This window comes from Amblyraja radiata, chromosome 2 (genome assembly GCF_010909765.2).
Source record: "Amblyraja radiata isolate CabotCenter1 chromosome 2, sAmbRad1.1.pri, whole genome shotgun sequence".
Lineage (NCBI taxonomy): Eukaryota > Metazoa > Chordata > Chondrichthyes > Rajiformes > Rajidae > Amblyraja > Amblyraja radiata.
In genome coordinates, this window is record NC_045957.1 from 113,075,838 (window position 1) to 113,088,933 (window position 13,096).

At 44.2% G+C, this 13,096-nt stretch overlaps 1 long non-coding RNA gene across 1 annotated transcript in view; it reads left to right on the forward strand.

Annotated features, from left to right (window-relative positions):
- Positions 1 to 4,643, forward strand: part of LOC116967146 — a 106,659-nt gene extending 102,016 nt beyond the window's left edge. Inside the window, exons 4-5 of the long non-coding RNA XR_004410162.1 lie at positions 4,251 to 4,451; positions 4,584 to 4,643. This is a non-coding gene — a long non-coding RNA (uncharacterized LOC116967146). The remainder of the gene's footprint in view (positions 1 to 4,250; positions 4,452 to 4,583) is intronic.
- Positions 4,644 to 13,096: the final 8,453 nt, after the last annotated feature.

A 13,096-nucleotide genomic window follows, 5' to 3' on the forward strand; every position in this document is an offset into this window, starting at 1 on the left:
GTAAATATTTAGAAAATATCACTCCAAAATCTATAAAGTTTTATGCAGGAAACTAAGGAGTGTGTTATAGTTGCATTTTGGGATAGACATTTATCACAAATGGCGGATATATTTGGATAAAATTTGTTCAATCTTGTTTTTGAATAATATAATCTATGAAAATTTTTTTAATTGAATTAGATTATGTCTTACATTAATCGAACATTTGTGAATATATATCAAGTACTTTTCCCATGTAACCTTCGTAATTTTTATCATTAGTTCCCGTTCCCACTCTTCTCTAAGTACCTCTGTCGATGGTAGGTCTATATTTAGAATACTATTATATAAATATGATATTAATCTTTGTGAGTCAGCTTCAATATTCATTGCTTCTTCCAATAATTCAGGAGTTATTTTTTGATATCCTTGTATATATTTTTTCATGAAATCGCAAATCTGAAGATATTTAAAATATTGGTTGTTTTTCAGTTTAAATTTTAATTGTAATTGTTGGAATGATAGTAGGTTTCCCATTTCGTACATATCCCCGATCCCCCACTGGCTATATTTAAGAGGGAGTTAGATGTGGCCCTTGTGGCTAAAGGGATCAGGGGGTATGGAGAGAAGGCAGGTACAGGATACTGAGTTGGATGATCAGCCATGATCATATTGAATGGCGGTGCAAGCTCGAAGGGCCGAATGGCCTACTCCTGCATCTATTTTCTATGTTTCTATGTTTCTATGTATCTGTACACTGTAAATGGCTTGATTGTAATCAGGTATAGTCTTTTCACTGCACCTCGGTACACGTGACAATAATCTAAACTGAACTGAACTGAAATTGTCACCAGGGTAAGTAGGAAACTGTTAGTGTGCGGGAATCGCTGGTCGGCGGGGACTCAGTGGGCATAAGGTCCTGTTTACGCGCTGTATCTCTAAACTAAATTAAACTAAACTAACCTAAACAAAACTAAACTAAACATGCTGAAGTTCTCAACATGAAGCTCTTAAGATGAATTAGGCTAACTGTGCGAGATAGATTTACCACTGGAGGGAAATGCTCCACATTGTTAACATTAATCATACCCAATAATGGACTAGACTACAGGCTGATCATCTCCAGGGTACGAGTTTGAATTGATGCTAAACTGAAGGCACGAAAGTTTCCATGATTGTTACCAGCTGCTTCCAAGATTCCAAGTGAAATAACATTTACGGCACAATAAGTCACTCTTCTCCTGGGTGCAGGTCAAGGTTTAGTTTAGTTTAGTTTAGAGGTAGTGCGCGGAAACAGGCCCTTCGACCCACCGTGTCCGCGACGACCAGCGAACCCCGCACATTAACGCTATCCTACACACACGAGGGACAATTTTTACATTTACCAAGGCAATGAGGATAAGCTTTTCCCATTGAGAGTAGGGACGATTCAAACAAGGGGACATGACTTGAGAATTAAGAGACAGAAGTTTAGGGGTAACATGAGGGGGAACTTCTTTACTCAGAGAGTGGTAGCTGTGTGGAATGAGCTTCCAGTGGAAGTGGTGGAGGCAGGTTCGATTTTTTAATTTAAAAATAAATTGGATAGGTATATGGACGGGAATGGAATGGAGGGTTATGGTCTGAGTGTAGGTAGATGGGACTAGGGGAAAATAAGTGTTCGGCACGGACTTGAAGGGCCGAGATGGCCTGTTTTCCGTGCTGTAATTGTTATATGGTTATGTGGTTATAATTTACCCAAATACCTGTACGTCTTTGAGTGTAGGAGGAAACCAAAGATCTCAGAGAAAACCCATGCAGCTCACGGGGAGAATGTACAAATTCCGTACAGACAACACCCATAGTCACGATCGAACCCTGGTCTGCGGCGCTGCAAGCGCTGTAAGGCAGCAACTCTACCGCTGCGCCACCGTGCCGCCCTTAAGGTGATGAAATAATCTGCCACAAATTGGCACCGGCATTAAAAGCCATAAAGTAGCGTAATCTTGGAACTGGAAATACAGTGCAGGTTTTTGAGCTCAGCATTCAAACATATTACTAACATTTTGTAAAAGTGAACGGGACCACTGGCTGCCGGAAAAGCCACAAAGATGGCTTTGTGAGTCAGTCAAGGAGGGAGGTGGTGGTCGGGTTACGGGCCAGCAGCAGCCTTGAACATACCTGGACTTACCTGGGCTCACCTGGATCCAGCACTTCCAGTATGTGGACCAGATTTGGACTTTGGACTTTTTCTTTTTTTTTTGTAAACAGCGTCAAAATATGTCGACTGTGCATTTGTAGGTTGTGCAAAAGAATTTTACTGAGCTCTCCATTCGTGGCAATAAAGAACTATTGGACCATTGGAAATAGTCAGTCCTCAACTTGAATTGCACTATCTGGACACAAAGGTGCAAGGTAATTTATAAATCAGTGATGACAAACGGCTGGTAAGACCATGCATTCCTGTTATACGATGTGTAACGGAGGCCTCTGCTTTCAAAGAAATTAGAAAGCTTCACTCAACTCTTTTCCAAAGCAATTTTCCTGTTAATGAGAATCAAGCTCAGAGAATCCAGGTTGCTTTTTCAGATTAGTTTAGAGATACATTGTGGAAACAGGCCCTTCGGTCCAAGGAGTCCACGCCGACCAGCGATCCCCGCACATTAATGCCCCTGTCCCACTTAGGAAACCTGAACAGAAACCTCTGGAGACTTTGCGCCCCACCCAAGGTTTCCGTGTGGTTCCCGGAGGTTCCTGGAGGTTTTTGTCAGTCTCCCTACCTGCTTCCACTACCTGCAACCTCCGTCAACCGCCTACAATCTCCAGGAACCGCACGGAAACCTTGGGTGGGGCGCAAAGTCTCCAGTGGTTTCCGTTCAGGTTTCCTAAGTGGTACAGGGGCATAACACTATCCTACACACACTGGGGGCAATTCACATTGATACCAAGCCAATTTATCTACAAACCTGTACGTCTTTGGAGTGTGGGAGGAAACCGAAGATCTCGGAGAAAACCCACGTAGTCACGGAGAGAACGTGCAAACTCCATACAGGCAGCACCCGTGGTCGGGATCGAACACGGGTCTCTGGAGCTGTAAACGTTGTAAGACAGCAGGTCTACCACTGCGCCACCGCATTATGGAACCCTTCTTGATGATTTTTTTTCCTCAAACCCGCATACAACAACAAGTTCATCTATCAATGGCTTTTCAGATCATTGCACTGTTGTTTTGGAAACTGATATCTTAAGAATGCATCACACCAACAAGGAAAAGAAAACTGATCATTCAAAACACCAAATATAATCCTCTCAGGAATTTATGAGCAATCAGAGAAAGGAAGGCATTTTTCTGATGTACAGGTATTTTCATGACCTCAAATACACTGAATGGTTTAGAGATTTAAGTGCATTTCAAATGCACTAAAGTCAATATGGTAAATTAATAAAATGGGATAGGCAGTTTGTGCAGAGCAAGGTCACGCAAACACACAAACCTCAGACAAAGGGTGGTGAGTGCATGGAACGAGCTGCCAGAGGAAGTAGCTGAGGCAGCTTGTTTGATCACAACTTTTAAGAAACATTTAGATAGGTACATGGATAGGACAGATTTAGAGGGATATGGGACAAACGCAGGCAGGTGGGACTAGCATAGATGGGACATGTTGGCCGGTGTGGGCAAGTTGGGCCAAAGGGCCTGTCCCACACTGTAAGACTCTATGACTCTATAACATAAATATGAGGATAAATATTGGAGAGGGCTCTAACAATGCAGACACATAATGTCATAAACTGTTATAAATAATACAGTAACAGTAATATGTTTACTTCTCTGCAAGCAGCCTTGTTTTTCTTTTTCTCTCTGACTCACGCTCTGAAGATTAACTACTTTTTAAGCCAGCATTCAGGCAGGCGTCTGTTTACAAACACAAACTCAAAATCTTATATTTAGTCTAGTTTAGTTTAGTTTATTGTCACGTGTACCGGGGTACAGTGAAAAGCTTTTGTTGTGTGCTAACCAGTCAGCAGAAAGACAATACATAATTACAATCAACCCATTTACAGTGTATAGGTTTCGCCCCCATAGGTTAAACTTCCATTAAAGAAGGCATATGGTATGCTTGCTTTCACAGGTTGGGATATTAGATATAAGAGGATGTAGCTTTTCATGACTCTAGTTTATCTCTCCCCCGACTCTCAGTCTGAAGAAGGGTCTCGACCCGAAACGTCACCTATTCCTTTTCTCCAGAGGTGCTGCCTGACACTCTGAATTTGTGTCTATCTTCTATTCATAGGATGTCGGTCATGCTGAATTTGGACCACTGCAGTCAGTTCTGGCCACTCCATTACAGGAAGGATGTGGAGGCTTTGGAAAAGGCACAGAGGTGGTTTACCAGACTGCTGCTTGGATTAGGGGCTGTTTGACACGGGGACAGACTTGGATTGTTTTCTCTGGAATGCCAGAGGTTGTGGGGAGGCCTCAAAGAAGTAACTTGGTAATCCATATTCTGACATTGTCTTTATTTATTTTTTTGATGAACCATGAGGTCAAACCCATGGTGAAATTCAAGTCTGTGGTGTTCGAGTCAGATGATCCTGACCTATTTTCTATGTTTCTATGTTTACAGGGTGGCACAGTGGTACAGCGTTAGAGTTGGTGCCTTAGAGCGCTGGAGAATCTGGTGTGATCCTGACTACGGGTGCTGTCTCAACGGAGTTTGTACGTTCTCCCTGTGACCTGTGTGGGTTTTCTCCGGGCTCTCCGGTTTCCTCCCACACTCCAAAGATCTACAGGTTTGTAGGTTAATTGGCTTGGTATAATTGTAAATTTTCCCTTGAGTGTGTAGAACTAGCGTAAGTGTGCTGGTCGGCGCGGACTCGGTGGGCCGAAGGGTCTGTTTCCGCGCTGTATCTCTAAACTTAACTAAACTACACAGATAACCACGATGGAGACCGGGGACATGCCGGGTAGGCCCAGCTTACCCGGCGTAGCGGTGTACCTGCATCACGTCGCAGAGCCCGCCCGGTAGGCCCTGCCCTCTCACCACTGAGGGGGCACTGGACCCCCGCCGCAGACCATAATCCGCCCGGAAGGCCCGCACACCAACCGCAGGCCGAGGGCCCACGGGTACCCACCTGGAGGGCCGGAAAGCAGACCGGCCGTGGGAGGGAGTGCACGGCCTCAATGAGTGAGTGGGCCGCTGGAGTGGGCCGCTCCCCACAACCTCGGCTGGACCGGGCGCTGTTCCAAGAGGCCGAGCACATGGACCCAACGCAGCCTACAGCGGTGGACCTACAGTGGAGACACCAGGGCTACACTTGGGCAGACAGACCCTGCAATGCCGCCAGGACAACAGACCTTCATGGTCACATCAAGATCCCTTCACTTACAACTGGGACGAAAATGGCTCCAAACTGGCGACTCTGTATACTGTTTCAGTGTACTACTGCTGTACACCTGTACTGTATCTGAGATGCTTTCCTAATATGTATCTAAGTGCTTATGTATAGTGATACTTGTTTTAAACTGTATACAAAAATGGATTTTGCTGTACCTCGGTACATGTGACACATAACGTACCATACCATACAGGTAGGCAAAACAAAATTCTCACTCTATCTTCGCATATACTGTACAACAATAATAAACCAATAAAAGTTGGTATAGGATGCTAACTCACTGGTGTTCTTACAGACATGTTTCAAAGACCATTTAATAAAACAGGCTGACTTACAAATCAAATTCTTACGTAATTTGTAATTGTGGAACGGTGACACAGCACGATGTATCTGCCTTTCACCTCCAGAGACCCAGGTTCGTGTGCTGTCTGTACGGTGTTTGTACATTCTCCCCGCGACCTCGTGGGTTTTCTCTGGGTGCACCAGTTTCCTCCCACATCCAAATACCTGCAGGTTTGTAGGTTAATTGGCTTCGGTAAATTGCGCCTAATGTGCAGGATGCGAAACTGGGATAACACAGAACTAGTGTATGGGTGATAGTTAGTCGGCATGGACTCAATGGGCCGAAGGGCCGGTTTCCGCCCTGTATCTCGAAACTAAAACAAAAATTTATCATAAGCTTTCCCTCAGAAACCACAGACAAATTGCCCTCATCAACTAGAAACATATCAAGATCGCAGGAGCTTGCCAACCCTTTCAATGAAACAATGTAGTCTGCAGGATGTTCTCCTTTCTCTGGGTGCCTGCAGTGAAATTTGAAACTTACTGCAAATGAGAATTGGCTCAGGCTTGAGCTGATTTGACAGTGTTTCAGCGTTATTTTTGTGTAAAACAAATCCACAAATTACTTTGACACAGCCACGGTTTTGAGAAGTCCAAGCCCCATATGGCTTACAATTAACGAGGAATATATTTACTGTTTTCTCATCTGCAAAATTAGAAGCAAAAGTTTTCTTTTGATGTCTCACATTGTGGTACCTGCCCAATTGTTGAAATCTGGTGGTTCTGCAGTTTTGTTTATCAACAGTACAGTCACAGAGTCATACAGCATGGAAACAGGCCCTTTGACACAACTTATCCACGATGACCAAGAGGCCCCACCTCGCCTAGGCCCCATTTACCCCCATATTGCAATTGGCCCATATTCCTCTAAACCTTTCCTATCTATGTACCTTCACAACTTTGTCTTAAATTTAGTCTAGACTAGTTTAGTTTAGTTTAGTGATACAGTATGGAAACAGACCCTTCAGCCCAGCGAGTCCACGCTGTTCAACGATCACCTCTACACTAGGTCGATGATATCTCACTTTCACATCCTGCACACTGGGGGCAATTTACGTAAGCCAATTAACCTACAAACTTGCACGTCTTTGGAATGTAGGGGGAAACTGGAGCACCTGGAGAAAACCCAAGTGGTCACTAGAGAGAACGCACAAACTCAGTACAGACAGCACCCGAAGTCAGGATCGAACCCGGGTCTCTGGCGATGTAAGGTAGCAACTCCACCGCTGCATCACTCTGCTGCCCTATTGTTGGTGATACTGCACCTACCTCAACTACTTCCTCTGGCAGTCGATCTGCCCTCTGCGGTATCAACATTGACTTCTCTAACTTCAGATAGCCCTAACTTTCCCACTCTCTCTATCCCCTGCCCCTTCCCAGTTCTCCCACTAGTCTTACTGTCTCCGACTACATTCTATCTTTGTTCCGCCCACTCCCCTGACATCAGTCTGAAGAAAGGTCTCGACCCGAAACGTCACCCATTCCTTCTCTCCAGAGATGCTGCCTGACCCGCTGAGTTACTCCAGCATTTTGTGTCTACCTATATATACATACACATACATACATACACACACACACACATATACATATATACACACATACATACATACATTCATACACACATGCATACATACATACATACATACATACATACATACATACATACATACATACATACACACATGCATACACACATACATACACACATACATACATACACACATACATACATACATACATACATACATACATACATACATACATACATACATACATACATACTGTACATACATACATGCAAGCATGCTTGAGCAACAAGGTGGTGCAGCGGTAGATCTACTGCCTTACAGCACCTGAGACCCGGGCTCAATCCTGACTAAGGGTGCTGTCTGTGCGGAGTTTATACGTTCTCCCCGTAACCTGCGTAGGTTTTCTCCAAGATCTTCAGTTTCCTCCCACACTCCAAAGAATTACAGGTTTGTAGATTAATTGGCTTGGTGTAAATGTTTCAAAAAAATAGTCCTGAGTGTGTGTAGGATAGTGTCAGTGTAAGTGTAGGATAGTGTAGGTGTGCATTGATCGCTGGTCAGTGCGGACTCGGTGAGCCAAAGGACCTGTTTCAGCGCTGTATCTCTAAACTAAATAAAACTAAACTAAACTAAACATATGACCAAACCTACATACATACATTTATACATACATACATACAACATACATACCTTCAGTCTGAAGAAGGGTCTCGACCCAAAACGTCACCCATTCCTTCTCCCCAGAGATGCTGCCTGACCCGCTGAGTTGTTCCAGCATCTTCCATACATACATACATACATACATACATACATACATACATACATACATACATACATACATACATACATACATACATAGAAAGGAAACTCAACACTAGCATTTATTTCAAGAGGGCTTGTATACAAAAACAGGGAAGTAATGTTGAGGCTCTATAAGGTGCTGGTAAGGCCGCATTTGGAGTATTGTGAGCAATTTTGGGCACCAAATCTTAGGAAGGAAGTGCTGGCTCTGGAGTGGGTCCAGAAGAGGTTTACAAGAATGATCCCAGGTAGGTTAACCTATGATGAGCATTTGGCGGCACTGGGCCTGTACTCACTGGAGTTTAGAAGAATGAGGGGGACCTCATTGAAACATACAGATTAGTGAAAGGCTTGGACAAAGATAGACAGATCCTTGATTAGTATGGGTGTCAGAGGTTATGGGGAGAAGGCAGGAGAATGGGGTTAGGAGGGAGAGGTAGATGAGCCATGATCGAATGGCAGAGTCGACTCGATGGGCCAAAAGGCTTAATTCTACTCCTATTCCTTATGGCCTTATACATAGATGCATACATGCATACACACATACATACATACATACATACATACACACATATATACATACATACACACATACATACACACATACATACATACATACACACACACACACATACATACATACACACATACATACATACATACATACATACATACATACATACATACATACATACATACATACATACATACATACATAGAGACATACATACATACATACATACATACATATAAAAACGAAGAAACAATAATAGTGCGTAAAGGTAAATCTAATGGCCTCTCTATATAGTGCAAAGCTATTTGGAAGCTTTTTCTGAATGAACAGATTTACCCCTGTGAATATTTAAATATCGGCTTGAATTGATATTGAAATCCAAACTGAGAGCTTTTATTGCATAGTCAAACATTATGATAATGCCGCTTTGTTGACCTATTACCTGTTCTGTTTTAATCCAGCGTTAAAGTTGATGAATTTATTCCAGGGCCACAATCTAAAATGAAGTCCGGCTAACTGCTTTGCTTTCTCTGTAAGTGTGCGCAGTTGTAACACTAATGTGAACCCCGGCCATGAAATGAAATGTATGATTGAAACTATTGAGCGCCGCTTCGCTGAGGATGAAAAATGATCACCATAAATCATTTGCCCGAAGAAGCCGATTTACAATGCTCTCTCAAATCTGAGATAGCCGCATCTCCTCCCTCAAACTGCTTGTACCACTTAAAGCGGCTGAATCTTACTTAAGTGATCTGGATTTAGTTGCAGGAAGTTAAAGATAAGTTCCTGTTGCCTTCAGAATCCGTGCAATTATGATGAACTGGTCTCTGGATCAAACTACAATCCAATGTTCAGTCGAAGGCAGATCACTATAATACGACTCTGTCCAGAGTGCCAAATTAATTTAACTGGAATAACTTTGCATATTGTCAGATTGGTTCACATTATAGTTAGTTTAGTTTGGAGACACAGCGCGGAAACAGGCCCTTTGGTCCACCGGGTCCATGCCGACCTGCGATCCCCGCACACTGGGGCTACCCTACACACTAGGGACAATTTACAATCTTTACCGACCCCGATTAACCTGCAAACCTGCACGTCTTTGGAGTGTGGAAGGAAACTGGAGCACCCGGGGAAAATCCACGCAGGTCACAGGGAGAAGGTACAAACTCCATACACACAGCACCTATAGTCAGGATTGAACCGGGTCTCTGGGGCTGTAAGGCAGCAACTCTACCGCTGCGCCACTGTGCCGCCCTGTCAGAACAATAATTTAACACAAAATAACATGCGCGAGTTAGATTCTTCAATACACTATCCATTTATAGTGAGTATGTTTACATTTTATCCACAAATATCTCATCAGTCAGCACATATCACAGTTAACAATGCCGAATGGGGTTGAGAGGGAAAGGTAGATCAGCCATGACTGAATGGGGGAATGGACTAACTTTTAGTTTTTTTTAGTTTTTGGTTTTGCCTTTCGGGCCCACCGTATCCACGAAGAACAGTGATTTCCGCGCATTAACACTATCCTACACACACTCAGGACAATTTACAATCATACCAAGCCAATGAACCTACAAACCTGTACGTCTTTGGAGTGTGGGAGGAAACCAGAGGCCCCAGAGAAAACTCACGCAGGTCACGAGGAGAACGTGCAAACTCCGTACAGAGAGCACCCGTAGTCAAGATCGATCCCGGGTCTCCGACGCTGCAAGCGCTGTAAGGCAGCAACTCCACCGTGGCCGCCCCTGATGTGAGCCCAGTCCTTGTGAGGGACATTCTAACAGGCGGACAACTGACCCACTCAAGAGTTAAAATAAAACCTATAACTCTCCAAAACCATTACGTGAAGGTGACATTTGATTTCACTCACTAGCATCACATGTGTTGATAAAATGCCCCGGAGAGCTCCTGCATTAACCATGGGGTCTACGTACCACATTTATAAAAAGCCATGTCAGTCTTTTTCTATAAGACACGAGACAAATAAGAGCAACTTGGCATTTTCATTGTTGATGTGACGGAGGATTTTTGAAATGCCACTGCTATAATTGGAAATTGGCCACAAATAATATTCCCAGTCTGTCTAAATGGTGTCAATTATTCTTGTTGGTTGGTCGGGGGGGGGGGGGGGGGGGGGGGGGGGGAGGTGGGTGAACTCGAGATTTTGTTTGGCTTCAGCTGATATTGCATTCACTTGGGCAGGTCACGGGGAGAACTTAATGACATTAGGCCTCAGAATTTTAGTTTAGAGATACCGAGCGGAAACAGGCCCTTCGGCCCACCGAGTCTGCCCCGACCAGCGATCCCTGCACACTAACACTATCCTACACACACTACACACAATTTACATCTTAATACCAAGCCAGTTAACCTAGAAATCCGTACCTCTTTGGAGCGTGGACGGAAACCAAAATATCTCGGAGAAAACCCACACAGGTCAAGGGCAGAAGGTACTAACTCCGTAATCAGGATTGAACCCGGGTCCTTGGCATTGTAACACATACTGCTGCGCCACCGTGCCCTGACCTGGCGCTGTATGTGTCAGGGGTCAGGGATAGACACAAAAAGATGGAGTAACAGCGGGTCAGGCAGCATCTCTGGGGGGAAAGGAATAGGTGACGTTTTGGGGTCAGACCCTTCTTCAGGGAGATAGATTTGCACGTTGTTCTCCAATCTTCTGTGTTCTTGTTTCATGCCGAGCATAAACAAACAAACAGAAATTAGTATAATTTATCTCTTTATATTTTTCCGCCAATACATCTTGGGTGGCACGGTGGCGCAGTGGTAGAGTTACTGCCTTACAGCACCAGAGACGCGGGTTCGATCCAGAGTTTGTACGTTCTCCCCGTGACCTGTGTGGGGTTTATCCGAGATCTTCGGTTTCCTCCCACACTCCAAAGACGTACAGGTTTGTAGGTTAATTGGTTGGTATAAATGTAAAAATTGTCCCTGGTGTGTAGGATAGTGTTGGTGTACTGGGTAATCACTGGTCAGTGCGGACTCGATGGGCCACAGGGCCTGTTTCTGCGATGTATCTCCAAACTAAACTATAAACTAAACTAGACATGCATGTCGTCTTTGTTTAAAATAAAAGCCCACAATAAACTTGATTTCAGTGATTTTAGTTTAGTTTAGAGGTACAGTCTGGTCAGCACAGACTTGGGTCCACCAAGTCTGTGATGACCAGCGATCCCCGCACACTAACATTAACACACACAAGGGACAATTTACAACTATACCAAGCCAATTAGCCTACAAACCTGTACAGCTTTGGAGTATGGAAGGAAACCAGAGCACCCAGAAAAAACCCACGTAGGTCACCAACAGAAGGTACAAACTCCATACAGACAAGCACCTGTAGTCAGGATCGAACCGGGGTCTCAGGGGCTGTAAGGCAGCAACTCTACTGCTACTCCACTGAGCCGAAAAATGTATTGGAATAAATAATACTAATTCACCCTTGGGGGCTATAGACTTGAGATATTGCTCCACCAGCAAAGCTCGGAGTAAGATCAGACTTTTCAAGAAAGGCTGTTATCCAGTGCAATGAGTTAAAAGGCTACTTAAAAGGTTTAATGAAATTATATATTTTTTATGATGCTTTTATCTCGCTAAATTTAATTTCACAGATAGAAAATTCACTTATGACTAGACGGGTTCACTATAATTGAATAAAGAATAGTTTGTCCTGGATCGTCTTCCTGTATTAGCGAGGAGGGGAATGGAGTTGCCCGCCCACAACGGGTACAGGAAATCGTCTAGGCACAGAGCGATGTGTAGGAAGGAACTGCAGATGCTGGTTTACACTGAAGATAGACCGAATGCTGGAGTAACTCAGCGAGTCAGGCAGCATCTCTGGAGAGAAGGAATGGTCTGATGAAGGATCTCGACCCGAAACGTCACCCATGCTCTCCAGAGATACTGCCTGTCCCGCTGAGTTAAGGGCCTGTCCCACTTTCACGACCAAATTCACGACCTTTTTTACTCGTGGACATTTTTCATCATGTTGAAAAAACGCCCCGACCTACTTGATGCCACCAGTACCTATGACTAGCATCACGACCTACCTACGACCTACCTATGACTACCTACGACCTCCTACGACCTCGTGACGACCATGAGTCAAGGGCAAACTCGGCAGAGGTCGTGAATTAGGTTGTGAAAGTGGGACAGGCCCTTTACTCCGTTATTTTGTGTCTATCTTAGGCACAGACAGGTGTGGCTAAAGGAAGATTCAGTAACCAAGGGCAACAAAGGGAAGCACACACCTGCAGATTCAGGGACAGTTTCATCCCAGCTATTACGTATCAGGCAACTGAACTGTCCTACCAAAAACTAGAGAACAGTGCTGAACACTCCAAAGACATATAGCTGCTTCTTCTTGCGTATGGCGTGCACAGCCTAAAGTCGTAAGACAACTTGTTCTGTTTGATGGTGGACAAAAATGCTGGAGAAACGCAGCGGGTGCAGCAGCAACTATGGAGCGAAGGAAATAGGCAACGTTTCGGGCCAAAACCAGAATTCTTCTTTCTGTTTGATCATCTGT